Genomic DNA, 8,225 nt, shown 5'->3' with positions numbered 1-8,225 from the left:
TCGTTCCAGCTCTCATATCTGGTTTGTTTAAGGCGTTGTCGCACTAGTCGAGTTGGTCTTCTGCTCAATCGATCAATACTTAAAAATGTTCACAACTTAAATATTCATCATCAACAACTAGTAAAACTTACAAACAATACGTCTGTGAACAATATCTTTCAACTTAAACTATTTTCACTCTTATTTTATCGAATTGAACTTTTGATGACGTAATCTATTACATGCTCGACCGCGCAACATTTTTAACACAATTGATTGACATAAGAACTTGAATGGCCTACAGCATCCACGCACACTTTTTTAAAGAATGCGACCATTAAGATAAGTGAAGACTTAAGACTGTTTATCCAGGTATTAGTTCTGAGAGGATTATAAATATTTTCCTCTTATTACTTATTTAATCCCACGATATGTCATACATGAAAGGGAAAGGCGATTAATATTTGCTAATGGCCGAAAAATATATTTACTCAGGCGTCTTGTGGCAAAAATGATTCACTAATCCCTGTCATGCTCTTGATATTCCTATTTTTACAGCTTTTTATATGCATATCTCTAAACACAATAAAGCTTTGCGTAACAGAATGATCCAATTGGCAATTATCTATTTGCCATATAAATTGAAATATTACAGATAGCTGAACAACATTATTTTGCTATTTTGTCATGGTCGCGTAAGACTCGATTATGTAGTGTATCATATCTTATCATATATAGCTTACATGCAGTCGTGTCATGTTTAAAGTAGATTCCCAAGGACACATAAAAACGATGTTATTAAAAAAAGCTGTTGTAATCTCAAACAATTTACGATAAATCATTGCAGCTTTCCCTATACACATCGAATTATACCTTTACCGAGCTGAAATTAAAAACAAGTGCACATGCATGTGTAAATTATAAGCTTTAATGACAAGTAAAGTTGGACATAAGTTGAATATATGAATTAACATCACCCCCAATTAAGCTTCTAGCGATGAATTAGGATATCGAAATTAGTCACACATACTTAGACGATTGTGCAGAATATAGGCGCGCAGGATATCCAGATTTCCTGCACATGTATTTATAACTATTTAATCTCCCGTGCATACAGATTATAACAGCCATTCGGAAACGGAACATACAAATTATATACCGATTTCGGAAACCAATCCTATATTATAGATAATATGTAGCGTCTTTTTCAGGGCTTTAATGTGATTAGAAGTTCTGTTGCTGATTGTGTAAGTGTCAATATATAAATGATCTTATTCATGGCAGTCACCAGAAGATTAATTTAATAGAGGGTTTATACTCACATAGTCATGTTCAAATAGTTGCATGCTCTATCAAAAGAGGTACATCACCCTCCAATTAAACTTCTAGCGACGGCCTGACTAAGCTCATTAAATATGAATTAGGATATCGAAATTAGTCACACATACTTAGACGGTCGTGCAGGATATCCAGATTTCTTGCACATGTATTTATAACTATTTAATCACCCCTCATACAGGTTATAACAGTCATTCAGAAACGAAACATTATATACCGATGTCGGAAACCGATCCTATATATTATAGATAATATGTAGCGTCTTTTTCAGGGCTTTAATGTGATTAAAAGTTCTGTTGCTGATTGCGCAAGTGTCGATAATTTGTCTGCTTCATATGTTCATTTACGTCAAAACACCAAAGCTCAGTATATGCTTACATGCATTCTCATATATATGTAAGTCGAAGGCTTTGCGCCTATTGCAGCCACCTGCACAGGACACTGCTGTGACAGCATGACCATTTAAGGCTGGTTTCTAGTCAGGAAAATTATCCTACGGATCGTATTGGGCAGAAGAGCTTTTTTTCGTCCATTTGTTTTCAACCGAAATTAATTGCATCAAGAAAAAAAGGAACAGTATTGTTCGATCCGTTCAGGAGGATAATTTTCATGGGTGGAACCAACCCTTAGGGGTTAAACCCACCTCACCAGCCTCGTACCCAGGCGTTTTAATAGTAAAATATATAACGTTCCATTCAGTTATTGTATGGAGCTCAGCTGAAAAAAGGCGAGTTCGTATGTGTGATATATTAAAGCACCTGGTTACAAGTGCCACCGATGACTCATTTAGCACGAACTCCTTGAGCAATCAATAGTAATATATAAGCCTATTAAACTGCTAATATAGATTCTTTACACCGTTTCGACTTAAATGGTGATAGCTAATAAGATGTTCCGTTTCCGCATGACTGTTATAATCTGCAATGAGAGGGATTCTAATGTGCAAGAAATTTGTATATCCTTTGCTCCTTTTGAAACAAATGCGGTCTAAGTATGTGATTTCGATACCCTAAGTATATTTAATGATCTTATTCATGGCAGTCACCAGAGGATTAATTTAATAGAGGGTTTATATTCATATATTCATGTTCAAATAATTGCATGCTTTATCAAAACAGGTACATCACCCCCCAATTAAACTTCTAGCGACGGCCTGACTAGGCTCATTAAATATGAATTAGGATATCGAAATTAGTCACACATACTTAGACGGTCGTGACTGAGTGGGTGGTGACAAGTGCGGGGAAGAAAACCAACGACAGTGAGAAGGAAAATCGGGAACATAGGGAGGTCGTGCAAGGCAGCGCATTGGCGTTGGGAGGTTTCACCCAGCCAGAGCCATTTCTGGAACTTTATAACTCGTTACAGCAGAAACGAGACGGATTTCTTGATAGAATTCTCATTTGTTCGGTGAAACCGCATCTCCTACGAGAGAACGAAATAGAGAATTGGTGCGAGAAGTTGGACGAGTATGCCGTGCACGATTTCAAATTTAAGTTAATTGCCAGTATTCGTCACCATTGCCAGCGTTACACTGGTCATTATTTTAAATAATTAGCATATACGCATTGAAGCTAAATACGCACAAAATTTATCACTGAAGCTTCTGCATAAACACCACCATTCCTCTTTACATTTTAGCAATTTACAAAGCCATTTATGAGGAACACCGTAGTATCTCTGAAACGAGAGAGTACGCGTACGACCCTAAAGCTCGAGAAATTTATATTTCGTTTTCCAACAAGATGACGGACACGATGAACGAGCAGTGGAAAACAAATACCATCGCGTCTGACAATACGAAGGATAAGAAAATTTCATAAGGTATATAATATAAGCATGACGAGATATAACACGGAGATGCGTAAGTGCAAAAAATTATGACTCTGCCGCTGTTTTTGGTGTTATATAGCAATGAAGGTTTTTTTTACACAGGCTTAGCTGCGTTGTTCATGTATTGTTGTCGGCATTAAAACATTTCGTGGTCAGAAAGGCGGAGGACAGTATCGAAGAAAACGAACCTTTTCAAACTCCGTTGGAAATATCAGAGGAATCGACAATTATTGCGCAAAAATTAATTGACTATTTCCACGAACAAAGAAATGCATTTCAACAGGTATATAGAAATTTTCAGTTCTAGCAATAATATAGTTTCCTTATTCATTCCAATGTCCTAGCTGCATATGATGGCATGCGTAAAAGATAAACTTACGTATTTTAGAATAATTATCTATATCGGAGCTCTGTCATTATTGCATTAAAGAATACAAATTTATTAATCCGGCTATATTTTTTAAAATTGAATTCTGTTGTTTTTTTGAGATACATAAAAATCAGAGTTTTTGGTAAATCATAATGCATGTCATTTTGTGTATAAAATATGATATGTATAAATTTCTAGATATGCAAGGGAACAAAAGGTGGTGCTGGTAACAAAAATGGTAGTCACAACCTGGAGAAAAATGATGAATCAGTTTGTGCAGGCAACATTCTCGAAGGATTTGTGCAATGGTTTTTTGAAAAGTGCCAAAACCCAGAAGTTCTAAAGAAGGTATTCATTACTGCATGTAGAACTTAATTCCATTATATATATTGCTCGTGCATTTAATTATGTTAACTGCATATATACCGTGTGTAACTGGTCACCATTCATTTACTTGCAACCAATCGAATTAATGGTATTATGTAGCTACATGAAACTATACGACCATATGTATACGCATTTAATTTGTGTGGCTTTTTCATGTATAGCTGCCGGAATTCTGTATAATCAGAACAATAAATGGAAAGATGTTGTGGTTTTATCGATTCGAGGACTGTCCGATTAACCTAACCGGTCCCTGTCCATACAGCAAGGAAAGGATACGAACTTTTCTAGAAGAGAGAGAACTGGGGGTAGGGAATCGAGCAACGACACAGTTTTTAGCAAAAGGCGAAGAACCACGGGGGAAAGTGAAAAAGTCGATTGCCTTTTTCCTCGACAAACTGGAGACAGACCTTAAAAACAGACTAATCTCCTGTAAGTATTACCATCATGAAAAGTAATACATCTGTTCACTGCATCAATTTTAAAATGATTTGAATACCAGTATTATTTTTATATCGCCATATATAGGCATAGAAGGTGCCAACCTCGATCCGTTGGACAATCAGCATGACATTTTGTCGAAGAAATTGACAGGTTTGTGCTTGTATGTAACAAATAAAAATCATATTTAGATACATGGTTGTATCCTTTCGTAATATTCCCATATGCTAACTCGCCTGTATTCTATAAAAGCGCACGAAAATTTATAAATTAAAAATATAATTTTATAGACACTGCTGAAACTGGATCTGAAGATTTAAGTAACGTTATACCTCATGGTGAGTTACATTGGCAAACCTTTTGGAGCTATATATATTTGCGTACATTCAGGCACTTTAATTAATATCTATATTTTTATAAATATGTTATTAATTTCAACAGTGTCTGGATCCGAGGAAAATGCATTCACAAATTGTGATTGTGCTACGGAAATTGTGAACAATGCTGGTAAGTTGTAGGGTAATATATATTAATAGGATTTGAAAAAAGTTAGGTTCTATGTGATCACACAATCAAACTAACAAAGTTTGTTATGGGGTATAGTCATTAAAAAGGATCAATTAATTCCCAAAACAATGTTCAGTATCAACTTTAAAATGATAATACCGATATGCATTAAATATATGAATTATCGGTTTCTATTCATAGCTTCCAATGAAGAAACTACATCTGAAAGAAATAACATTATATCTGGTCAGTTAAATTTGAATATTCCGATATAGCCATATGAACTTTTAAATAAAAGTAAAATTAGTACTTCAACTTACTGGTTATATTTATAGCTACTGAATCTGGATCTGAAACTGGAGTAACTGGATCTGAAGATTTAAATGACGTTTTACCTCATGGTGAGTTTGATATTCTTTTTAGCATTGAAGGTTTTCCTTGACATATTTTAAGTTTTAATCCAACTGTAACAGATTATGGGTAATGCACATGCGTTGATTCTGTTTACAGTCAGTGTTTACATTTGGATTTTATTTGATGTTTTGGCGCCGTCTGACTTATTATACGCTGTTGAGATTTGAATATGCGTTCTAACATTCCCTTTTCTACAGTGCACAAAGATGATTCTAAAGAGCAAAGCTATAAAACTTATAATTAAAATCTATAACTGATGTTGGCATTTTCTAGAACACTCTGTCAATGATCTTTTGAACAAGGAAGTTGCACCTAAAGACAACAGGCTTGGAAAAGGTCAAGACATACGAGAGAAGCCCAAAGTCATAAACGGTCGCCAGAAGAGAGAACTGTCGAAACTCAGAGATGACTTATCAAAGTTTGATGAACCAAGTGGCAAAAGGAAGAGAAAGCAATAAACACTTCTGCATGCCGCATAATAATAAATTTTACAATTATAATATATATATATATATATATATATAAATATATATATATATATATATATATATATATACTGTCGTTGTCAAAAAGGTTGTCCTGAGCAAGTATATGTATATATCGATCACGTGACATTATTATGCATTAACACGCGTGGGATTGTACAAGCGTGTTAATTGCGAGTTCGAGTATAGCCAGGTGAACGATTAGAAAATGCCAAGACCATATTCGGATGATTTAAGTTGGAGAATGGTTTATCAACGACTGTTCTACGAAAGAATCATCGACGAAATTGCAGCACAGCTATTTGTTTGTTCAAAAACCGTACTCTCAGCACCTTTTGGAACACGGGTGATGTGAAGCCTTGCCGTATGTGTCGCCCAACAGCGAGCGTATCTTTATTCCCACACGAAGAATATATTATCATTGGCTGTTTACTGCAAACGCTGCAAATACAGTTGAATGAGATAGCAAGCTATATCATTAATGCTACTGGCTCTGCATTTGGCCCGGAGACACTGTGCCGAGCTCTCTATAGGCTTGGAATAACACGCAAAAAGGTACGAACATTATGACATTATTTAAGTTGGAATATATACTTAATAACGCATGCTGGAAATCATATAACTATATTAATAAGACGCAAGCTATTCCACCTTTTTCCAATTTATTACAAGATTCTAGTTGTTCTTTATCAACTCTTCAAGCCAGATTTTCTTTTCAGATACAGAGAATTGCCCTTCAGCGAAGAAACGTAGTGGGCTACAATTCATGGCCGAAATCAGCCTTTTTGACCCAAACCTGCTCGTTTTCCTCCATGAAACAGGCATTGTATGTACTAATAATACCTTACTGTAACTGGATTGCACAAACTAGTAGATCTTTTATTTATTTGGTTCTACGTTTTAAGGATAAACGAATTGCTCGGCAATAGTGCTTATGGATATAGTGCTCATGGGATACAGCTTGTTGTGAGCGACTATAGCTATGCACGGTGGACACCTCGCTATTCCATTATTTCGGCAATATCGTGTGATGGACTTCTTGCGAACTGTTCGTTAAAGAATCCTGAAGAAAGATTTGAAACACGCTCCTTTATCTTTTCTTGATGAACAGCTTTTACCAGCTATGAATCGATTTGATGGGGAAAACCCGCGATCCGTTCTCGTTATGGTTGAGATTTGAATATAATTAATGCAAATTCGCTGTTCTAACATATGTCTCAAGGGATGACTGAATTTGTGATCATGTTTTGATCTATTAATATCTGTTTAAACAAAACTTGTTGATGCACAAAGATGCAACTGCTAAAACTAGCAATATGCATATTTGTTAACAGATAACAACCCAACACATCATGTACAAGAAGTTGTAAAACGAGTGTACGACAGTCCTGATTTGAATCCTATTGAAGAGGTTTACATATAGCTTGCTATCTCATTCAACTATATTTGCGGCGTTCGCAGTAAACAGTCCATGATAATATATTCTTCGTGTGGGAATAAAGATACGCTCGCTGTTGGGCGAACCATACGGCAATGCTTCACATCACCGGTGTTCCAAAAGGTGAGAGTACGATAGACGGTTTTTGAACAAACAAATAGCTGTGCTGCAATTTCGTGGATGATTCTTTCGTAGAACAGTCGTTGATAAACCATTCTCCAGCTTAAATCATCCGAATATGGTCTTGGCATTTTCTAATCGTTCACCTGGCTATACTCGAACTCGCAATTAACACGCTTGTACAATCCCACGCGTGTTGATGCATAATAATGTCACGTGATCGATATATACATATACTTGCTCAGGACAACCTTTTTGACAACGACAGTATATATATATATATATATATATATATATATATATTCGATGTACAAACGAACATTATATTAAAGAATAAATGTTATATATCACTGAAACTGGTCCCAGTCATTTTTAGCCAAGCAATATAATTTGAAACAATTTGTCTATATTATCGTGACAGTGTGATGGAGAACCTGTTCCGAATCCAAAATCTTAAGTCAGGGATCAAGTAGGGTGTGGTTTGAGATACGTTGACGTCCTGGACCTTGCTGATGGAAAGTGTGTCAGTACGTGAAAAAGTTAGGGAAAATGTTTAATATATATAATATTTAAAAATCCGAGCTAGCCGAATCAACTAAAGATAGGCCCGTCTGTTTCACCTTTCTACATATGTTCCTCTGGAAAAAAAAACTAAAAAAACGCAAAAAGTAAGAATCCCATGAAGATCTTGTTGAAATTCGATCCTGTCGCATCGATATTTAGCGCTCAAACGATATAACCGCTCAAGCTTTATTTTAGACGTATTTTTCTCGCGTCTCCTTCGCCTTCGGTAATTTTTTTTTCGGTAACATTTGCTCAGTATTACGAAAAATAAATCTTAAAAGGAACTCGTGGCAATCTTCATTCGTGAATATATCGGCAACCTGCCTTTACAACCTCCTTTCAAATTTTGATA

General features: G+C 35.6%; 1 long non-coding RNA gene across 1 annotated transcript; it reads left to right on the top strand.

Moving 5' to 3' along the window:
• Positions 1–4,810: 4,810 nt before the first annotated feature.
• LOC114543821 lies at positions 4,811–5,253 on the top strand. Its single transcript, XR_003690205.1, has 3 exons — positions 4,811–4,852; positions 5,054–5,098; positions 5,188–5,253. It is a non-coding gene; the product is annotated as an uncharacterized LOC114543821 (long non-coding RNA).
• Positions 5,254–8,225: the final 2,972 nt, after the last annotated feature.

This window comes from Dendronephthya gigantea, unplaced genomic scaffold (genome assembly GCF_004324835.1).
Source record: "Dendronephthya gigantea isolate DGI-Jeju-01 unplaced genomic scaffold, DenGig_1.0 000563F, whole genome shotgun sequence".
Taxonomy (NCBI): Eukaryota; Metazoa; Cnidaria; class Anthozoa; order Malacalcyonacea; family Nephtheidae; genus Dendronephthya; species Dendronephthya gigantea.
The sequence above is the reverse complement of the archived record's forward strand: the minus strand, read 5'-3'. Positions and strand labels throughout refer to the sequence as shown.